Source organism: Ambystoma mexicanum, chromosome 2p (assembly GCF_040938575.1).
Source record: "Ambystoma mexicanum isolate Mex_15411 chromosome 2p, UKY_AmexF1_1, whole genome shotgun sequence".
NCBI classification, from domain to species: Eukaryota; Metazoa; Chordata; class Amphibia; order Caudata; family Ambystomatidae; genus Ambystoma; species Ambystoma mexicanum.
The window spans coordinates 402,417,074-402,441,645 of NC_090923.1; positions in this window are offsets into that span (position 1 = coordinate 402,417,074).

Genomic DNA, 24,572 nt, shown 5'->3' on the forward strand with positions numbered 1-24,572 from the left:
ATGTCCCTATCTGTCCTGACTGTCTGCTTTTATGTGTTTTGAAAGTGGGTGGAGAGGCTAGCTTTCTAGACCCTACCCCTCTCCACTTGTCATTGGCCACTTCATCCTCTTCCCCTTGATTGGGGGAATGAAATGAAGTGTCATCATGATGAGGTCTGTTTATGATACAGAGAACCCACCCCTGTCAAATTACACACAATCTATATTTTGACCTAAAAGACATATTTGCACAGGTACACATTTGTTTAAAATTACATGCACCCATCACATATCACAGGAGGTATACCCTGTCCAAATCTGCTCTTCCTGAGAGCTTGCATTGAGAAATGGCAACTTTTTTGCACGTTTTAACTGGTTTTGCAATATCGGACATTAGCCCAAATTTACACACATGTGCGCAAGGAGTATGGACATTAATTGATGAATTAACATGCATACATTTTAAGTAATACCCTCTTAACTGCTAGCTTGCCCCCAGATCATACCACCGGTTCTAAAAACCTCTTAAAATGTGGGCAGAAAAATCACAAGAATTATGGTATCATTTATAAAATTTTCACAAGTCCGCTCTATGAATTATTCATCTTTTTCTAAAACCATATTCTGGCTACAGGGGTGTGTCTTTTCAGGTCACATGGTACAGAAACCAGTCTTTCCACTTTCTTCAAGCTCAGCCTCTGTCTCCAGTTTCTCCCCCTCCCAGTTTCTGCCAAGAGGAAGCCATTTTTATGACACCCCCAATAAAACATTTGCCTGAGTCAGGACAGGGCTTTGTTCAATTTCCTGCAGAGCCCAGGTAATTCAATCAGAGAAGTGTCCTATACCTTTTGGTGGGAGCAGTAAAAGGCAGCTAGGCCTGGGAACACAGCTGTTGTGCAAGTCTCAACTCCTGTCGGGGGTAGCTGCTGGACAGAATTCAGTTTCATTAAGCCAGGTTTCAGATAAAATATCACTTTTTGTTCCCCAGTTTAAGTCAAGACAATTTTTACATATGCAGCTAGAATGCTGATTCTAATTTCAAAACTATGACATTTTAACAGTGACAAACTATATGGCAGTCACAAGTCTGTCCCTCAGTTTATTTACACATTTCGATTTTTGGTAATTTTAAATCCAGTTTCAGTTTAAGCCGCTGCAGACCTGCAGAACTCAGCCAGTCTTGTTATAAACCTTCAAGTCACTTCAGAATATAACTTTACATTGTATCCACCTCTTAGTAAGTCTTTCTTTGGCCTGCTTTGGGTTCATTTATTCAGTTTTACACAAAAAAGTCTGGTGTTGTTTTAAAACGCCGGCTTTCTGATAGTGGTGAGTACTGGTAATGCACCCATTTTTGGTATTTAAGAAAATGAATTCCCCACAATTCCAGGTTGCTTTTGGCAATCAGCATTGCCATTCCCAATGGTTTCAGGCTACTGTGTGGGTAGTCCAATAGTGGTTTTAGGCAGTGCCCTTCTGTGCCCATAACATCGGCAAAAATGGGTGGCAGCCTATTCTTCATGCCTTTCCCTGGGCATTTTCTGGAAAGCTCTGGCCATCATGATGTTTTCAATGCCAGTACTGCACAGTTTTTGAGGTAGGGCTCGGATGCATGGGTAAAAACATCCCACAGTGGCGCAGGAAATGGAGACATAAATGTGAGGATTTATGGACCCATTTGGGATATGTTTTACTGTTATTATGATTAAGCAGTGGTTTATTATGAAATATTTCAATGTTCATTTTATTAAGTTGCTATTATTTTAATTGTGATTCATATAATGGAAAGAAAGAAAAACAATTTGTGTTTCCTCCAATTGTGGATTTCGGTAGCCAGAATTGTCAGAAAAGGAGGGTATGTAAGGACATATATATTTTACCAAAATGAAATGGAATTTTTTTATTGCAAAATGTAGTGGCATTTTTGTTGCCAGCAGTAATATGCATATATATATATGTTGTTGTTGGCATGCAAAGTACAGGTTTTACTGACTAACATAATGAACCTTGCTAAAATACTAAATTCTAATTTCCCTAACATTATAATGCAGTCTCATATGCAAAATGAGGTGAAAATCCATGTTTTAGCGGCACTGCTGTAATTCATTTTTAAATGCACACTGGCATTTTTTTTCTGTATTAGCTTGTGAGGGGCAGAGGGAAAGAGGCAACAGGAAACAGAATGAAACATTTATTCAGGGAGGCCTAAAGCACTCATTGTTCTAAACATGAGGGTTGATACAAAACACATTCTTGTTAACCTGATTGTGGGAAATTATAGGAAGACAAGAAACGTCAAAAGGGGAAGGACAGAAGATTTCTTGGGACAAGAAATGCGGGGAAAGTTTAGTTTGTGCTGGGCTGAGAAGACTGACAGTGGTCCAAGGGGTCAGAGCGCTGGCTGTGAGAGATATCTCGCTGGTGCTCCCCACACAAGATTACAGAATCATTTCGCGCTGACACTGGGCCTGCCTTTGCGAGTGGAGCAAGGTCGCTTGAGAACTTCAAAGAAGTACTAATCTTGGTCAAATATGTGCCAAGTGAGGATCATTTGAATGTCGTATGTTTGGCTAAGATTTATTACAGTGTAGAAAGGTTAGGAAATCACTGCATGTTTACTTTTCGTCATGTTCAGAATGTGGGAACATTAACCCATGTTTCAAAAGGCCGTTTTGTTCTGTTTTGTTTTGTTTTTTGTATTTCAGATGACAACGCAATGTATCCCTGGTAAGATTTGATGACATGTAACTAAGATTCAATATAATAAGTATCCATGAAAACAAATGGGATTTAGTGTCATTTTTGCATCTGTGAATTCATTTTTATATATAAAGAATACAGGGGAGGTTCATTTCAGTTCAGTAGTGCATTTGTCCATTTACTACTGCAGGTAAAATAACAACCCAGAAGAAGCTAATAATATTCAGAGATAAGGCAGGTTTGTGTGTGTGTGTGTGTGTGTGTGTGTCTGTTTGTGCCTTCCTTGCATGCTGATGGGAAGGAATCTGATATGATATATAGATTACTGGACGTCCATGAGTCGGTAATGCCTAAGGGCACATAGATTACTGGATGTAGATAAGCCAGTGATACCAGCCTCAAACTGTAGGTGGCGCTCTGAATAAAATCATTGGGTTCTAACAGTGCATAAGTCTGGGGCTCTCTACAGACCACTAAGAGGTATTCTAATAGATAGGAAAGTTTTGTTTTATGATGGGTTTATAGTATAAAGAAGAAAACCATGCTCACCACTATACCACAGAAATAATTACCGCAAAACAAAATGCCACTAAAATGACCACCAATATAAGCTAACAAGGTATGGTCATTAAAATATTGTGATGCCAAACCCGATCTAAGTGCAAGAGTAATTTACCACCAAATTACCGCCACTATTTTTACGGTAAGAAAATACTGCCAAATCCCAAATTTACCCCAATAAGACAAAAATATATTACAGTACACTGTCTTCAGAGCTCTTGTTCACTCTAGGCAGGACTACTGCAACAACCTCTTTCTAAATCTGCCTACTTCTACTCTCTGCCCTCTGCAACTCATCTAGAACAGGACTGTGAGACTTGTCCTTGGCCTCAAGCCCAGGGATCATATCTCTCCAGGACTGAAATCTCTGCACCAGCTTCCAGTGGCTGCATGGATTAAGTTCAAAACCTTCTTGGGCCTGGGCCTCAATACCTCCAACTCTATCTTCCTAAATATCTTTCTTCTCTAGCTCTTCGCTCATCCACCTCCAACTCCCACAGGGTCAGTCGCTTCTCCAAGCAACACGTTGGTGGTATATCTCTTTCTTTGGCTGGGGCCTCCCTCTGGAACAGCATCCCTGTCACCCTGAAACTTGAGAACCATCTCCGGCTCTGGAAGCACCTCAAGACCTTCCTCTTTGCTTCTGCTTTCTCTCCTCCTCTACCCTGCTGAACTCCTGACTCAAACTCCACTGGTCACCTGGCTACCCTCTGATCTCGGGCCCAGGTCCCCTCCCCACAACCTGCACACCTGCACTGCCTTCCAGGCAACGCCAGCACTTGGGGGCTGTTTCTGTATCGCTACAGTCCCCACCAGCTCCTGACACTTGATGTCTGCACTGACCCTTGCACTTGCCACTAGCTGACTGCACTTGTACCTACTGTTTTTATTTATTCTATTTGTGTTTTACTGTTTATCCTATGTATTGTAATGCCCACTCCCCCTACCCGCACTTTCCCTGCCCCCCCTCCAGTGCCCTTGGGCAATCTCACTGTCACCTGGCCTAGTACGATCGTTGTCTCTGTCTTCCCTCTGTTCCCCCTCCCTTGCCTTGTTGTGCTTTGAAACACTTGTGTACATGCAGGTTATAAATGACATGTCACATCATATCATACATGGAGCATTCATGAAAATGAACGCCAACAGTAACCAAAATATTTCCTTTTTCGCTCTGCCACTCAGAGAAAACACCCAGTCATCTCTGGTCTTCATCTCCACACCTTTTGAGGTCATCATCTTCACCGCTTCTTCTGTCATGGGACACTTTTCATGGTATCCTCCAGGTTTCCAGCACATCAAGGAAAATAACGATTCTAGAGTAAAAAGAAAAAGCAACTTAAGCATCAAGCATATCAAAACTTTTACTTTCCTTTTTTCAATGGAGCATCTGAAACCACATTTGATTATGTACACAAATACAAATGATAGAAATACCAGTACAAAATTAACCACACCACTACCACCTGGTATTTTTTATATAAGAGTCCCATTGGACCTTTTTGCACTAGCATCATTCACACCTAACCATTTGCTGTGGAAATTCTATTTTTCTTTTTTTTAACTTTTTTTTTGTTCTAGTCTTTTCACTTCATTTTTAGGATGAACAGGTTTTATTTGATTAACATTGACAAACTGTTCCACTGTTAAGTGACCCTCCTTTTTACCAATTCTGTAGACCATAGGAGAAACTTTATGAATAATTCTATATGGCCTTTGCCATGTTGCAAGAAATTTAGAGTTTTTATGTTTCCCTTTCCCGAAATTAAATTTGTAAACCTGATCTCCTATTCCATATTCCTTTACAGATGCCTTGCTATCATAATATGTTTTTGCACCTTCAGCAGCCTTTTCCAAATTTCACTGCGCAAATGCAAACGCATGTTGTAAGTGCTTTCTCAATTCTTCCAGATATTCATGAATTGTGGACGCATTTACAAGTACATGTTCATTTGTTCTGTAAAGTAAGTGTTATGGCAGAACCATTTTTGTTCCTGTCAATATTTTATGAGGGCTGAAATTTGTTGATTTAGAGGGTGTCGACCTGATAGCCACTAGTACCATTGGATGTTGCAAATCCCAACTAGATCGTGCTTCAGCTACAAACTTTTTTAACATGTCAACTATTGATCTGTTACACCGTTCCATTCCCCTGAAGAGGAGGGCCGGTAAGGAATGTGTAGTTTCCTTTTCACACACATGCCATATTTTTGTCATCAATGCACTAGTGAAATTACTTCCACGGTCTGATTCTTTGAGGTAAACCAAATCTTGAAAAAATATGATTTGGGATCTGGAGCTGGAAAGCACTCCACCCATTTGGACATTAGACAAGTTACTGTTAACATGTACCTGTTTCCCCTTGCTGATCTTTTTACGGGCCTGACATAGTCGATTTGTGAATCAGACCATGGGAGAGTTAAACCATCAATGGTGCTCTATGAGTAGGTGATGCAGGTTGAAACTGTGCACATAGTAAAGACCTTATGGTGTAGAGCTGAACATTCTGGGACATGTGTGGCCAATAAGCATAATCTTTTAAAAATGCCCATTGTTTTTTTGTGAACCTCTGTGTCTTGCAGTTATGGCATCGTGGGCATGATGGAACATCAATCCCCAAAATGACAAAGGCACTACCCATTGGATTTGGCATGTCACAGATTCTCTAATCATCATTCTGTCTTGTAATCTAATTTTCTTTTTGTTTTTCAGTACCACTCTCAATTCCTGTTTCCCTTTGCAGTCCTCTTCAGTCAGAGGATTTTGTTCTGCATCTAAAGAATGGTTATAAAATAGACCTAAAATCAGGTCTTCCTTTTGTTCTTTGTCCTGATCTGGGGTGTCAACACTCCATCGTGCCACAGGTTGCTCAACTGCTTTTTGGAGTTTTGGAACGTGTTATCGCATCTACCTGTATTTCACCAAGTAGGTGTTCAATTGGAAATAACTCCCACATTACAGATCTAATCTTGGCTAACTGATCTGCCTTGTTATTCCCTTCTTTGTTTTCACCTGGGGTCTTAAAATTACCACATATTTTCATCCAATGGATTATCGGATCACTTTCTGACACAAGCTTGTCTATGACTTGAATCATCTTGTCATGCTTACTCTCGGAATGTTGTCACATTTAAATCATATGTTTCCTTTCCCTGCTACTAGCTCTTTTTCTCTATCATTTTCTACATGGTTTGCACCTTCATCTACATACACAATTGGTAAATCTGTACATGTTTCTTCATTGAAGGCTTTGTATGGGGACTGCTCAAATTTATTCAAACTTGTTTCTAGCTCTGTGTCATCAGGTGCACACACAGCCACACAATCATGCAACTCTGCTAGTCCTTGTGAAATTGGGCTCTTTTTATTTTGCCCATATTTCACTTCTACATGAAATCCCTGAACCACCAATGCCCAGGAAGTATTGGATCAAATTCCCTGATCTGATTCTCTTACTTTGCAGAAATTGTAGGGGACAGTGATTTGTTTCAATAATTACCCTCTTCCCTTGAAATATGGTACGGAACTGTACCGCACAGACAGTGGTCAGAAGCGCTTTTTCACATTCAGTAAATTTGGTTTCTACCTGTGACAACGCTTTGCTAGCATATGCAATAGTTTTGTTATTCACATTATCTTTCTGATATAACACAGCTGACATGCATTGATAAGTGAATCCTATTCCCACAAAGAAATCCTGGTTCTTTATTGAATACACCAAACATGGTGCTTTCATTAGGCACTCTTTTAGCCTGGCTACTGCCTCACTTTGTTCTTTTTCCCATTTCCAGGGTATACCCTGTTTCAGTAATCTCGTTAAAGGTTGTGTAATCTCTGCATAATTCTCAATATATTTCCTGTTGTAACTTGTCATTCCTACAAAACTCTTTAAACTTTTCAAATTGGTGGGATCTTTTAGTTTATGAACTGCTTCCACCTATTTCTTTTGTGGGTTTAATCCATGCTCTGAAACTTCACGACCTAGGAAGTTTACCTTTCTTCTGCACCACTGTAGTCTCTGAAAAGATACTTTTGCCCCAGCCTTCTGTAGCTGACTAAGCACATGTCTAATCTCATTGAAGTAGCTTTTCAGATCTTCATTTTTGATTAACACATCATCCACATAATCTGTTGTCCCCCTTTCAGCTGCATCCGGGAGTTCCTTGCTCAGAAATATCCCAAACTCACTCCCACTATTGACATGCCCAAAAGGTATCCGGGACCATGTATATTGTGATTTGTCAAAAGAAAATGCAAACACATTTTGAATATCTTCAGCTAGTGGCACACACCAGTATCCAGATGTGAGGTCTAATGTGGTAAACACCTTTGACATGTGGACGTGTGCGAAACCCTGATCAATAAATTAAAGGGGCCACATTGAAACAGGTACTTTTCTTTTTAATTCTCATAGATATGCACACACGCGCCAATGGCCATTAGGTTTTAACTCACCTAATATAGGGGTATTTGATGTTCTATGAATAGGCCTAATGATTCCTCTAGATTCTACATTTTTGATTATTTCAGCTAGTGATTGCGAACATGCCAGGGGTAACCTATATTGTTGCACGAATACAGCCACATCTTTCTGGTAGTGTGGCAACATGCACATCCGTTAACCTACAATCATATGCATCTTTGGCATAAGCTGTTTGAATTCCATAAATATTTTTCTCAATTGGTCTTTTTCTTCATCACTTTTGCATGCACCTGCAGCTTGAATTTGCTCTTCTACCATTTTAGAGAACTCTGGGAAGTCCTCCAAAAGAGGAACCTCTGTACTTTCCTCTAATCATGAGGCAGTATATCTTTGGAGGGTCGTACATTTAAATATTTTGGAACACTGACCTTCATTTCAATATGCTGCTTTTCTCTTCTAGGTTCACTTAATTCGAATAGAACATACTCATCTTGATAACAGCAGGCTATTTCACTCAGCTCATAAGGGTACACAGACTGAAATTTAAAGATCCCTTTAGGTTTAGAATCCAAGAATTCTGGCAACTCATCCTGTGCAGTCACATAGCTTTCAGGAATGTTCCCAGTCACTGGGTTACTGAAATCGGCAGTGTAGTACAACTTCTGTATTGCTATTCCTATTGCTGAATTATCTTCCAGGTAAATGTCTTGACATCCTTTATTGTCCATCATTATTTGAATGTGTCCGTCTCCAATCTCTATCAGTGGTGTATATCCGCATTCTAACGCTTGCTGCCTTATAGATTCAATTAGACATACAAATACATCAGAACATTTTATTTGTTGTACCTTTCTGTATTGTAATGCTACTGGAACTTGCCTGGTGAATGTGGGAATTGTAGTATCCCTTTTCAATGGTAAGCTTGTCTTTTGTCTTCAAATTCAGGTGAGGCTCCACCCAACCTCGACCAAATCTTTTGATTTAGAAAGTCTTATACCATACGCATCCTGTGCATTATGTCATTTGCCAAATAAAATGTGTTTTGTGTCCCACTCACGATCCACACATTGTGATGAATACTCTAAGGACCAATTGTAATCTTTAACTTTCGGGTTCATCTAGGCCAGAAAATGTGTTGATTCTTTATTCTGAACTTTGGGATCTCCTCCCTGTCAATTATTTTCTGGAGTACCTTTTTATTAATGAAACTTCGTTCATGTTCAAGTGCTAACATGCCTTTTAATATTTCAGGATGCCCATTCACATGGATAGGGGTCCATGGCTGCCCATCTCTCATGTGTATTTCTGAAAAGGTTGAAATGTGCTTTTCTTTGTTTATCTCTGGAGTGACATTTGGTTTGCATTTATCTTCATTTAGATAAAAAACAAAATGGGCCTCATTACAAGGTAGGTGGTAAGGGATTACCGGCACCGGTAAGGACACTGGTGCCGGTAATCCCTTACCACCCTATTCCGAGGTTCCTTAGCGGGTCCCTTCCTTAACGCCTGGTGACCCATAACTGTGTATGGCCTATGAGCTGCGAGACTCCATTTTGTGTTAACTACAAACTCCATTTTCTACTACGCCGCATATAAATGATGAATGCAGGCCTGCACCTCTCGCCTTCATTCTCTGTGCACAACCAGCATGCCAACTCCCCACCTCCTCCCTTCTGCCGTCTCCACGGCTTTCCTGTTCTCACGGAAGCTTGGGCACGAGGTGTAGCAAGCTAAACACTGCATCTCTCCTCTTCCTTTTACATCATTGCTCTGTCTGTGACCGGGCCAGAGCCTGGTGCTGGAATGAACCATCCATCTTCACAAACCTGCCTCTGCACCAACAGACCCCTTCAAAGAGATATAGACTGTAAGCCCCCTAACCAAACACCTCTTTTTGATGTAGCAGTTACGTGCCCCTTGCCCATGTGACACTCTAGTTCACCCCCATATCACTAACCCCCTGTGGCTTATATTTTTTTTGTACTAACAACGAGTAAAACACCCGCATTAGATTCAAAGAGATACTTGATTAATGTGTTTTTGAAATACTGTGTTAGATAAGGCACCTGGGCCAATGTACACTCACTCTTGGTGGCTCAGGTCAAATGCTTACATGATATATACTAAATTGTGTGTGGCCAAAAGGGCAAAGAGTTAGATAGAATGCATTACTGCAACCTGGACATCGCCTGACCCCGCACCCCTCCCAGATGAGCCCAGCTGACCCGCGTGCTCCACAAAGTTAAAAGTCCGGAGCCGACCAATCTGGGAGCAACAACCCTACAGAAAAGATATTGTCCAGTCCCCTTTGCCCAATGAACACAACTTACTGTATCCCCTCTAGTACACATCATAGATGACATGTTTTTGTAATATAATGTGTATTTTCTGTGGTTTTGGCAGAGTGCTCTCGGAGTAGCAGAGTCCTCTGCCTGCCCCATTTTATCTTTATATAAAGCCTTATATTTTACCTCACTTGCACTTGGTCCTGGTCTCATTCCCTACTAGGGTGTGTCCATTAGTGTCTATTATTTGGTTATTTCACTATAATTATGTGGAATGGCAGCTTTCATTTGCTTACCCCAAAGTGATAGCATTCATTTGTTCCTTTTGGTACGAGACATCCCCCGGCCACAGCTGCGAGATCCAGGGTGCCCCCGTCAAGGCTGCCCACCTACGCAACTGGTACCCTTAGAAGTGTGCACATTAGGACAGAAGGTTCCATGGGTCCCTGCTTTGCAAATACCAGGCTGTACCTCTCGCCGGAGCCAGGTGGGGCCATTGAGTGTAGGGCGGCACCTTGACAGATCGGGCCCGGAGGCTCTCGGATCAATACGGACACGTGAGTATCAAGTGCGAGAGGTTCTAAAAGAAGGTGGGGTAAAACAGGAAGGGAGTCATATAGAGGTGTGTTGAGAATATATGGTGGTGATAGAAGTGGGGGACATTACTTTAAAGCAGGGGACTTTTTCTTTACTGCCCTTTTCTTTCGCATATGGCCATTAGGATTTTATGAGAGGATAAAAGGTGAACAGAGGTACAGGAACCTAGCTCCGCGAGGGGTTTGACGGCGGCACCGGGGAGTACTATCTCGACTAGTGCAGGGATTAAAAGGTGAGAAAGTGAATAAAGTAGGAGTCTTGTATAAGGAGAAGACTCAGAGTAGTGTCTAGAAACGCTTTTTATTTTTTCCTTCTTCCTTTCTTGTCTCTTAGAGGGTGGTTCAGGAGGGGCTAGCACAAGCTTGAGATTCGGGGTGTAATAAGGGGAAGGGGAATAGGGGACAGTAGGCAGGCAGGGCCCATGTATTAATGTTTATGTATCATGTTTTGTTTGTTGTTGCATGATCTATGTTGTGTATGTCAAACGGTGCGTCAAGTGGCCAATGTCCTGTTTAATTTTTGGTTTGAAATTGACAAAGTGTGGTAAAGGTAGAAGAAAAGGTATCTTGTGAATATTATTGCTATACATTTGTTGAAAAAAGGTTTTTGTTCTTAAGAAACTGGTTGAAAGTGATATTAGATTATCCACACATTCACGCACACCCCATAGGTCACTAGTAAAAAGGGGGAAGAAATGCCACTTATGCATATATGTCAGAGTTTAGTGGGGTATAGTGAAAAAATTTGAAAATACCATGAACAATGGCGTACAGAAATGAAAGGGGAAGGTATTCCCCAGGTATGGCCTGAAGGTGGGTCATTTGATAAGTCAGTACCAGACATGGTAGCAACACTTGACCATTAAATACAAAGGAAAACAGCTCCAAAACAGAAGAGAAGTGTTGGATTTGTGGAGGTTATTTGAAGAAATACCCCCAAGCAAGAACAAGGGCCAAAGCACGTCTCCCCATGCAACGAACAGCATTGGGGGGGGAGTAAGGAAAAGGAAAAAATACAGAGCCTGCAAGAATATACCCAATGCTAACAAAACGTTCAGAGGAATATAGTGACCCTGTGTATGTACCAAAGCCAAGTACACCCCCTGTGTCACCAGCAAACAGCCCCACCGCCATATGATCCAAAAGGGTCGTTCAGACAGATGTGCACCCCTCCATCAAATATAGAATAGGTAATACAGGACCTAGAAACACAATTAAGAATGACACAAACAGAACTAACACGGCTCAAGGGGATATGCAAACAGAGTACACCCTTACAGAGGGGCGAGCAGACCCTGTCACCCCAGATGCCTCGTACCCCAGAAAACATAGTGGGAGATGACTGTTAAAAGGGGAGATCCTATTTTGCATTAATGATGCCCCAGCCAGAATAATACAAGTAGAGCAGGAAGAGGGGCAGGTGAGTACGGGGCAAGAAAGTGTGTCATCTGAAAGGGAAGAAGAATACTGGACCGATCTAGAAGAAACAGAGCAGGTGAGGTGTCAGGTGGGGCGTCCCTGCTTATAGGATCAGCGGCCGGCGAGCAGGGAGAAGCGGAAGGGTGGCATCAAGGGAGACTAACAATAGAATGGGACCGGTGGTGGTAGTACGAAAAAAGGGAGTAAAGGTGAGTGCAGGAAAAGGGAAAAGTTACAAATGCCATTGATACACAAGGGAGCAGAGAGGCTGCATTATGTCCCGTGGGCACAGATGGACAAATCTATTGAAAACATTACCTCCACATTCCGGGGGAGCGAGTACATGGATATACACATTTGAGAAAAATACCGCCGGGGTCCCCCTAGCAATTGGTGATGATAGAGGTTTGTTGGTTTCTGCAGTGGACGATAAGGCCAACAGGGTGTGGGCGAAGGCGGGGTTCCCCAGGGTAACACTGGATTGTGACCGGCATGATGAAGCATCATTTAACACTGTGAGAGCCCAGGTATGGTACTTATGAGTACATTTCCAGACACTCCCGATTTGTGGTCAGTAATGCAGTGTACAATGGGGGAGGACGAAGTTGCTGTGACTTACATTCTTCGGGTGCAAGATATGTGGAGGGCAGAGACGGGCACAGCTTGGGATCAGTCTACCTCCCTTTTTTTACTTTATACTTAAGAGGGGCCTCCCAAAGAAAGTACAGAAGGCACTCAATAAAATTGCTGGAATAGACGCCAAAGGCTGCCAGAAATACAGAGCATCATAGTGCACCACTCTAGGAGGATTAAAGAAAAGGAAAAGGAGATAGTGCAGAAAAGGCTGGCAGACAAAGCAAAGTTGGTACAAACGAAATTCGTGAAGGTCACAGCAGTAGCAGCTGCCCTCCCCACAGAACGACTGGGAGACAGGGAGGAGGGGCCAGTAGCAATACAGGCAAGAATGGTGGCAAATTGGGCAGCAAACAGACAGGAACAATGGGCTGGCGAGGAACAGTATGGAGTGCCACAATGGCAAGGAAGGGCCGGAAGAGGAGGAAGAGGTGGGTACAGAGGGTCAAGAGGGGAGTATGGTGGTCAGGCGCCCAGAGGAACAGGGCAAGGAGTGTGTTGGAACTTTTGTAGATGGGGCCATTTTTCAAGAGAATGTGGCAGCCTTCCCATGATGGCACCTTACCAAAACGAACAACAGTATGGCCACCCCCACCCAGGTAGCCCCTATGGTTTGCCTATGGGTAGATATACATGCAAAGAACAAGCAGATCCCTGGTATGCATATGAACACAGAGCACCCCCACAGGGCACACAGCAATATCCACCATCACAGAGTCACATGACACCTATACACAGCAACCCATTCGACACCACAGCAAATGGTGCACTGGCACCATTCAGAGGGACAGCCGTGGGGAGACAATGGGCCTCATTATAAGGGTTGCGATGATGGTATGAACGGTGCCAGTAAGGCACCGGCACCGTTCATACCGTCCCGCCGCATTACGAGTTCTGCTCGCGGGTTCCTGACAGCCTGCCAGGTCTTACCTGGCTGGCTGTGTGGCACGCGCGAGCAGAACTCGTGCTTGTACTGGCACCATTATCAACTTTGCCGGTGCAACCATGCTCCCCACCCCCATACTGCTCTATGCGGCAGAATGGGGATCGGGAGCCCTGCAATACCGCCACCCGCGAAAGATCAATTACTGGCCCTTTCATCTCGTAATGGGCCAGTTATTACCCAATCATGGGAGGCGGTGCCGGTAACGAGCATGGCGGTAGCGGTAATGAGGCCCAATGTTTTCCACACTCATGAAACAATGAGACACCCAGCATAGAATAGTCGACAGAGAGCACTTGCGTGACCAGTACTATCAATGACCCTCTGCACGGACGAGGAACCACTGGTGAAGGCTGAGATAGGAAACAAACAGCTCATCTTTATGGTGGACTCAGGGGCAGAAAAATCGTGTCTAAAAGAAGGCTGGTTTCCGATTTTGAATAGAAAAATGGAGACGCAGGTTTGTTTTGGGGCGGTGGTCGAGGTTCCATACACTGAAGATTTGGATGTAATGGTGGGGGGGAAAACAGTGCGGGCTCCCCTGTTGTATTATGAAGATTTGCCCATAAATGTATTGGGGAGGGACCTCCTCAGCAAGCTTAATATGACCATCCCCTTTACAGAAAGAGGAATAGTGTGTTCAACACCAGGGATATGCGCCACGAGGGCCATGTTGCTAATACACACGCAAGCCAATGAACTAACAGTCTGTGGGCTACCCATTGACCCAGACATGTTCATGCAAGGGATACAGGTGTTGGCGAGAGTAGTGCCAGAAATAACCCTCCAAGAGTGGCGAGTACCATCGTAATTTGTATTTCGCCCTGTGACAGCTACAGAAGTGGTGCCTGGGTCTAAAGTGTCCATAGATCTGCATGGTGTGCAAGTACCAGTGCAACGAATCATGGTAATAGGAATGGACATGAATGGGTGTAAGTGGCGGACAGTGCTGTGCCTAGACACCAATGTAGCACTTGGTGACGTATCAGATGAGGAGCTGTTCACTGACAATGACAATGACACTGATGGAGAAATAATCATGGAGATATCCATCCCATGTGAGATAATGATTCAACACAGACAAGTGATGACCCTCCACATGGCCATTGTCAGTGCACCGCCAGCATTTTTCAACCAAAACATGCAACAAGTACCTTCCATACTTTGGACCACAGGGCCCCATGGTTTTGGACTCTTGCAGGAAGTAACCCCCGTTAAGATCAAGCTCAAATCAGGTGCAATACTACCCTGCGTAAAACAATACCCACTATCAAGAGAGGCTGAGGAGAGGATAAAAGAAACAACACATGCCCTATTAGAGCAAGGATTAATCGTACCATCAAATTCACCATGTAATACTTGCATTTATCTGATTAAGAAAGCGAAGGGCATGGCTTGGAGGATGATACAGGACTTAAGGCCTCTTAATGACATCATACAAAAGGAATTTTTACTTGTCCCCATCCCTGCATAAATTCTGTGTAGCATCCCAAATTCAGCAACATGTTTTACAGTGGTAGACTTGAAAAATGTGTTTTTCTCAGTACCGCTGGACCCAGAACACAGTACCTAACGGCATTCACCATGGGGGGAAAGTGATACTAGCATTGCCGGTTGCCCCAGGGATACTGTGAAAGCCCAAGTATTTTTAACAGGATACGAAACGAAGACCTCGGGAACAATGCCACAAAAAGCACCATTATTCAGTACGTCGATGACCTGCTAATTTGCAGAGAAAATGAGGAACAGTGCCGGAATGATTCAATAATATTGCTCACCTTGCTAGCCCACAAGGGATACAAAGTAGATAAACAAAAATTGCAGTACTGCCTAACTGAAGTGTTGTATTTGGGACAACTCATATCAAAAGATGGTAAGAGAATAATGCCAGACAGAGCAGCAGCAGTGCGAGCAGTGAGCAAACCCAGCACAGTAAAGAAAATGCAAACATTCCTGGGCATTTGCAATTACTGCCGAGCATGGATATTGGACTATGCAGCATATGCAAAACCCCTATTGCACGCGCTAAAAGAAGCACAGAGAGAAACCTCAACAATAATATGGACCCCAAAAATGAGCAAGACTTTTGATACACTCAAAGACTTGATTTCAACAGCACACGTCCGAGCAACCCCTAATTATGACCGCAAGTTCTACCTGTTCTCACACTATGATGGAATGCTGATTGATGACAGCAGTACAAACACAAAAAATGTCACTAGGGCACAAGCCTTTAGCATACTACAGCAGAACACTTGACGAAGTAACGCAGGGACACTTCACACGCAAACAGGCTCTCGCAGCCTCTGCGTTCGTGATTGAGAAAAGTGCCATAATTGTAATGGGATGCTCAGTGACTTTGTTTGTTGAACATTTATTATTTGCCACCCTGGAAAGATCAAAATCCACACTGACAACACAGAAAGCCACAACAAATGAGATTATCCTTTCTAGTCCAAACATACACATAGTGCGGTGCAAAACAGTAAACCCAGCAACGTTCCTTACAGCAGCCTGTACCATAGAAGATATGCAAAACCATGACGGTGCCACATACAATGGGGAGGATGATGACATGCCCAACGCCAATGAGAATGCCATGGAGGAAGGAGAAGTGTATTTTGTAGACAGGTCAGTGTCTATAAACTCAGAGACAGGGGAAAAACACGTTGGAGCAGCAATAGTGCGACTGGAAGAGGAAAATATGAGACAATAGTGCAAAAGAGGTTAACAGAACACTTTTCAGCACAAGCAACAGTATTGGTAGCCATAATTGAGGCCTTACACAGAGCAAAATGGTGTGCAGTAACTATTTAAACAGATTCAGTTTACATGACCGCAACAGTACACGGGGGATTATCACGATGGGGAGGGAGAGGATTCAGGAGGGCAGATGTGTCCCCGGCACAGCATGTCGAGCTTCTAAAAGAGCTAATAGAAGCATTAACAGAACCAACAATGGTGGCCCTGGTTAAATGCCAGGCCCACACAAACAATAATGATGTCATCTCCTTGGGAAACGCGGCAGGGGATCCTGCCGCCAAAGAGGCAGCATACTTAGGAAAGGACGTGCAAGGGGAATTCATAATAATAGGAAGTGTGGAGGAAGAGAAAGGTGATGGTTATAACTCAATGCCAATATCACAAATAATTGATTTACAAAAACGGGCTCCACCCGAGGAACAGGAACTCTGGACTAAAAGAGGGTGTACCCAGTCATCTACTGACCTCCTTTGGTGACAAAATGGTACAGGAAAAGTAGTAATGCCAGTGGAACTGTTAGAGATAGCATTCCAGCAGCTGCACTTTCCCTCCCACACTGCAAAGCAACACATAGCAGCAGACATACAGGAAAATTGGTTTGTGCCAGGGTTACTGGAACACTTGGCAAAACTGGTGAAAGAATGCACAACCTGCCTGACATACAATTCAGGAATGACTCTAAGAACATTGAGAGGGACACTCCCCGTCCCATCAGACTATTCCGTGAACTGCATATTGACTATGCAGACATGGGAGAAAGGTGTAATGGAGCACGATATCTGATTGTGGTGGTCTGCCCCTTCTCGCGTTGGGTGGAAGCAGGCCCCTGCACCCACCCGGATGCGAAATGCGTGGTCGAAATTTTTAGTGAGAGAGGTGTTTTCCCGGTGGGGGAGTTGTGACGTCATACATTCCGACAATGGGAAACATTTCGTCAATTATTTATTTCAAAGCAGTGACTGCGCTGCTGGGGATTACACACAAACTGTGTTCGATTTATCAACAGCAATCTAACAGGGTTGTGGAAAAAATCAATGGCCTCCTTAAGAGCAGATTGTCAAAATTGTGCCACACTCTAAAACAAACTGGGTGTACCGCTTGCCTTTGGCTCTATTTGAATTGAGAAACCAGCCCAGCAAAGACCACCACTTGTCACCCCACGAGATAGTGACAAGGAGGCGCATGCATACCCAAACATCACCTCTAAGGAGAACATCAGATGCACCCAGAACAGCCACAGTATTGTGTGAGGAGTTTCAAGAATACCTGAGGAAATTGACTAGAGCAGCAAGGATAATAGCAATGCAAATAGCATTGCCCTTTACACAGGAAAGTGAGAATGACACAGTAACTCCGGCAAGAAACAGCCCAAACGTGCAACTAATGCCTGGGGACACGGTACATGTGCTCAGTTTCGTGCGGCAATAGATTCCTCCACGATTTCATGGCCCATGTGAGGTGATATATTGTACGCCTACTGCAGTGAAAGTAAAAGGGCTGAAATACTGGATCCATGTATCGGACGAATGAAAAGCACATGATAGCATTGTAGTGGAGGAAGGGAATGTTGATGAAAGAACAGCGCAAACATAGCATTAATGATCATACAGAGAAATTGTACAGCCCTAGATGAAAACCGAAATATAATGAAAACCGAACTGCAATAAATGGAAGAAAAAGGTGTGCATAGAACAAAGAAACAATTGTATATAAAATTGATTGATACTCGCAAAATGCAAAATACTGTGTCTGGTTTCTCTTTCTCTTTCTCTCTTTCTCACTCACTCTCTCTCTCTCTCTCTCTCTCTCTCTCTCTTTCTCTTTCTCTTTCTCTTTCTCTTTCTCTCTCCCTCTCACTCTCTCTGTTTCTTGCTTTCTCTTGCTCTCTTTCTATCCTTGTCTCTTTCTCTCCTTGTCTCTTTTTCCGTTGTTATATCTTACATCTGAGTACAATTCTCTTTCAAGTGTGGAATTTGTTTTTCTGAAATTTTGTTTTTTACACTATTGTTTTTCTTAGCAGTATATTGGGCCATGTCTTTCATATATATTGATATCAAAGAGAGCTGAGGGGGAGTAAAACTGATACAAGAAGGATCCTACTTAGTGTGGGATGGTTTCAAATTAATATGGGCCCACAATCTTCCCAATAACCTTACTACCCTACACAAGAATCAAACTGTTGGAGCCCCACTGGTGAACTACTCAATAGTTGACTTTTATGAGCATGATTTTTACGTGTACGAGATGAATTAACCCAACCCTTATGCATTTACATTATCATATGATGCTCTCTATAAAACCACACAAGCTACCTCAAATGGTGATTATGTAAATGATGAGAAGCAAACCCCTGCCCCGGCTCATGCTAAAACAGATGGACAGCAAAGTGATGGTAGGGGAGCAAGCATAATAACTGGAATATTCCCAATCCAATACCAGAAACTATTAGACATACGAAGGTCCAGGGGGGAGCATGAGGCGGAAAAGGGGGGGCGGTACGGAAAAGGTATGATGAATATCATGGTCTAGGCTTGGATACAGTAGAAGATCCACATCACCCAGACCAGTCCAACAAATGGTACGCAGTCATGAGCACAATGGTGAAGCAAGTTACCAACGAAAGCTGCTATGTGTGCTCTTTGATTCCCCTGCGGCTGATGACCATGCAGAACCGGTACATTCTGGACCTTCTAACTGCAACGGACGGTGGTGTTTGCCGAAAAATCGGGAGTGCATGTTGCACGTTCGTACCTTCTGCTGATGCAGAAAAATGTAACATTATCACATGTGATAGCAGCAGTGCACAATCTTGGAGAAAGAATGAAGGAAGAAGGAGGAGTGTAGTCCAGCACATGGTTCGACAACCTGTTCGAGTGGGTCTCGTCGTGGCTTGGGATGGCCGTGAAACTGCTGGTACCCATCATCGTCTTTTTCTTATACATTTTTTGTGTGTGCCAATTGGGACTTAGGTGCTGTGCGAAATCCATTCCTAACAGTGCAATGATGATGGTGACAATGTGCAATGCAGCAGGAGTAGTACAGGTAACACATGAAGCCCAGGTTCAAACAGTAGAAGATTCAGAACCAAAATATAGAATGACTGCTATATATAACACTGGATACGTTGTAGATCCTCTATGGAACACCACAATTAAGGAACCCTGGGAATTAGAATGGTACAATGAAGTATGGGTAAATCTGGAGGGGGAAGGTGGCTGCATCTACATGACCTGTAACTCAGATGAATATGCACGAGCAGGGGAAAGCCTTAGGGTGGTGTATCGGGCCTGGATGCCAAGAAAGGGAACCCCGGCTTGGGACAAAGCAGTAGCTGAGGAAGCCGAACGGAAACGTTTGGGAGAGTTGCAGTATTCATTACTTAAGTAACGAAAGGGGGGAATGTATGGGAGGAAGGGTCTCCCAGGCCCCCCATCATTCTGAATAACACACATGATATGCTCATTCCACGGTTGACAAAAAACCGCTGGCCAAGGTGTGAGGTTACCATTGAATGACCCATAACCATGTATGGCCTATGAGCCGTGAGACTCCATTTTGTATTAACTACAAACTCGATTTTCTACTAGGCCGCATATAAATAATGACTGTAGGCCTGCACTTCTCCCCTTTATTCTCCGCACACAGCCAGCATGCCAACCCTCCACCTCCCCCCTTCTGCCGTCTCCACGGCTGTCCTGTTCTCACAGAAACTTCCTTTTACATAATTGCCCTGTGTGACCGGGCCGGAGCCTGGTCTTGGAAAAAAAAATCTGTCTCCACAAACCTGCCTCTGCACCAACAGACCCCTTCTAAAGAAATATGGACCACACGCCCCCTGATCCCACACCTCTTTTTGATATAACAGTTAGATGCCCCTTGCCCATGTGACACTCTAGTTCACCCCCATATCACTAAACCCCTGTGGCCATATATTCTTCTTGTACGAACAAAGAGTAAAACACCCACATTAGATTCAAAGAGATACTTAATTGATGTGTTTTTGAAATACTGTGTTAGATAAGGCACCTGGGCCAATGTACCCTCACTCTTGGTGGCTCAGGTCAAATGCTTACATGATATATACTGTGTATTGAAATGTATGTATAATAATAAATTGTGTGTGGCCAAAAGGGCAAAGAGTTAGATAGAATGAATTACTGCAACCTGGACATCGCCTGACCCTGCACCCCTCCCAGATGAGCCCAGCTGACCCGCATTTACAAGTCCATAGCTGACCAATCCGGGAGCAACAACCCTACAGAAAAGATACTGTCCAGTCCCCTTTGCCAATGAGCACAACTTACTGTATCCCCTATAGTACACGTCATAGATGATGTGTTTTTGTAATATAATGTGTATTTTCTGTGGTTTTGGCAGAGCGCTCTCAGAGTAGCAGATTCCTTTGTGTGCCCCATTTTAACTTTATATAAAGACTTATCTTGTACCTCACTTGCACTTGGTCCTGGTCTCATTCCCTAATGGGGTGTGTCCATTAGTGTCTACTATTTGGTTATTTCACTATAATTGTGGAGAATGCCAGCTTTCATTATCCTTTCCACAACAAACAAAGATCGTGCAGTCAGCTCTGACTTAACCGAGTTCCTAAGAACCACCTGGAAGGCCAAGGAGTTAAGAACTAAATTGAATCCTGAAAGGTCCAACACTTCTTCAATTTCACTGAATCCAGTGATTAACATAGACAATAAAGTCTTATTCTGGTATAGCTGGTTCACGGTTGGTATCAAGAAAATTGGAGATTTATTTGATGGGCCGAGATGGAAAACTTTTCGAGAATTAAAGAATAAATATAACTTGTTTGATGGCTCATATGGTGAATATAGGAGATTGAAGAAAGCGGTGAACCTGTCTACTTTAGGTAATTCCAACTTATTGTCCAGCCTTAATAAAATAGGCTGCAGTGATCATATGGCTTGTAAAATGTATAGTCTCTTAAATGGATTCTCTGAAGTGAACACAAAGATCTTGGCTTCTTGGTCAGCGATCCTGAAGTAAGAAATGACTGAAGGAAGATGGTTGGATCTTTGCAGTAACATAAAAAGGGTGCCCCTGAACATAGGGGAAAGGGCTCGACAGGTAAAGATCCTCAACCAAGTATTTTGGACACCAGTTCGCCTGTTCAAGCAAGGCCTGAGTGACTCAGACAATTTTTGGAGCTATGGGGCCTCCTTACGAGTATGGAGGTAGCTATGCCCTTAATAAAGGCATGGCTGCCTCCATACCGGGTTCCAGTACCGGGTTCTGTGAATGAGGAATTACCAGGTCATTCCAAACTTGGAGGACCCGGTAATTCCTCATGCACAAAACCAATCCCCATTCCAATTTGAGCCCCCATAGGGCTCAATGGGAATGGGGATGGAGCTAATAACGGGCCTGTTAATAACGGGCCCATTATTAGCTCTTGGGTCCCCTTCCGGGACCCGGAAAGGATGTCTAGTTTTACCAGACATCTGTTCCGGGTCCTGCTAGGGGATCTCGTAATCAGGCATCCCGTAATGAACGGTGCCGGTCCCGTACCGGTACCCTTTATTATAGGAGCGCAAGCCTCATAATGAGGCTCATGGTAATGATCGTGGTACGATGGAGCATTCGTTCTAGGACTGCCTTTAGGTGAAAGACTCTGGCGCGGTATTGCCAAAGTGATGAATAGTGTATTTAATACAAGAACCTGGATTACGACTTTGAGACAGTGATTCTAGGGGAAACCACCGTGTTAGAGGACTTGAATCAGCATCGAATAACTTTGATTTTGAGAGGGGTTTCTGTGGCGAAAAAATGAATTTAGCGGGTTTGGAAATCGAAGACATTTCTGAAATGTGACAGTTGGTTAGAGGAAATGTATTACATTTGCAATATTGAAAGAGTGGTCGTTTCAATGCAGAAGAAGGACTCACTATTTCAATAGATTTGGAGAACATTTTTAATCTTGGAACTTGCTTGAACGTGTCTCTTTGGGAGTGGCTGGTGGCTTAGAAAAGTAACATTTTTGTTTTAACTCATATCTGATAGTCTGTTTGTTTGTTTGTTTATTTATTTGATAATGTGCACCAAACCCTTGGGTAGCCGGGCGCAGCAGTACAAGTAGACTTATAGCTTAGTTTCAATGCATATCACAGGCATGTGCAAATATATTCATACATACAAGCAATACAGAGCATATCATATGTGTGTCAAGGAGCATGTACATATACATACCTACATACAATACAGTACCAATCAATGCAGATTTTTATGGGCATGTGTGCATTCAGGGAGTGTATAGTAGTGATGCCGGTCGGGTGCAGGGGATGCAGTAGTCATGTCTGGTTGGGGTAGGTAGTAGTAGGGGATAAGGTAGATGTGGTTAAGAATCATTAGTGCACAGCCTTTTGAGTACATTGTATCTGAATATGGGGTATGGTTGTTCTAGTCTCAGGTCAAGTGGGAGCATGTTCCAGGATTGTACAGCTTTAACTGGGAAGCTGGTTCCTCCGGCAGTAGATTGTTTGAATCTGGGAATCTCAAGCATAGATGTATTGGCAGATCTCGTGGGGCGGGTGGCTGTTCTTCTAGTGATTTTTTCCGACAGGTAGATTGTTCAGGCATTTGGAGGTGAGAGAGACTGTTTTAAGGAAGATTCTATCCTTTATTTGTAGCCAGTGAGCCTCTAATATGAATTTAGTAATGTGCTCTCTGTTGCGGATATTCAATACTGCTCTCAAGGCGTTATTTTGCAGTTTGAATTTTGTCTGTGATGTACTTGTTAGCTCCTGACTACAGGGCATTGTGGTAATCTAGTCTAGACATTATAAGAGCGTTGGCTATGGTAATACAGCTGGCAATAGAGAGAAATGGTCTAGAGGCTTGGATTAGTTTGCAAGTTTAGGCTGTTGTGGAAGCAAGGGAATTGACTTGCTTCTTGAGGGCGAGATCGGAGTCCAGATAGAATCCTAAAGTTTTGACCTCAGGTATCACCTTAATGATATTGTTATCAATGGTGAAAGATGCGTAGTTTGGGCTTAGTTTTTTAAGGTTAGCTTCAGAACCTAGGATCAGTATCTGAGTTTTGTCGTCATTCAGGCAGAGGCCATGTGATGCCATCCATGCCTGAATGAGGAGGTATATTTTGTTCACCAAGGCCGAGTCCACCTCGAAGTTGCCCGAAAGGGGTATGAGGATCTGGGTGTCATCTGCATAGTTAGTGTAGGTGACGCCCAGTCTATCCAACTTGTTGAACAGAGGTTTGGTGAAAATGGTGTACATGGTGGGTGAGACACAGGATCCCTGTGGGACACTGCAGGTTATTTTGATGGGGACAGCAGCAGCTGAAGTGGAGAAGACTCTTATAGTATGGTTAGCTAGAAAGGATTGGACCCAGGCTATGGCCTCCCCTTTGAAGTTGGCAGTAAGCCTGAGGTAGTTACATAAGACTGCATGATCCACAAGATTGAAGGCTGCCGGCAAGTCCAGTAGAAGTAGCAAAGCTGTTTTCCCGTCATCCTTCAGCTCCTCGATTTGTGTATTGAGGTCTAACAAGGCTGTTTTGGTGCCATGGAGGGGGTGGAAGCCAGATTGCCATGAGCCTAGCAGGTAATTGGCTTCCAGATAGTCCTGAATTTGTAGGTAGGCCACTCTATCAAGGATTTTGAGTAGGAATGGCATGGTAGTGATGGGTCTGTAGTTGGTTGGGATGTTGGGATCAAGGGTTTGGGTTTTAAGTAGGGGAAGGACCCAGGATTGGTAGGTACGGTGTTTGATTTAAAGGAGGAGTTTATGAGCTTTGAGATAAATGGGACTAGGTCCCTAGCTGCATCCTTTATTATTTGCGCTGGGAAGCTGTTGCCCTTGCAGTTTGAAGGTTTGAAGGAGAGTATGACTTTTTCTGTGTCAATTGTGGAGATAGTCTTAAAGCTGAGGGTTGGGATTGTCCTGGTCTCAGTGACTCAGTGAGTTGAGGTATTTGTTGGTCAGAAAGTGGCAATTTAGCTTTTTTGTTAGCTATTTTGAGTTGGAGAGAAGACATTTTATTTGATAAAGCATTTTGTATGTTGGTGCTCCATACCTTGTCCTTGGGGGCATTGTCTACCGGTTGGATTGGGTATTCCATTTCTCGCAGGATGGAGAAGAGTTCCTTAGTGTTGGATTTGGCTTTTGTGATTCTGTCATTAAAAATATTCTTTTTAGTATTGGTTATTTCTTTTTTATAAAGTTTGGATATTTCAGTTAGATTGTCTTTATTAGCATAGGTGGGGGAGCTGCACCAGATAGATTGGAGC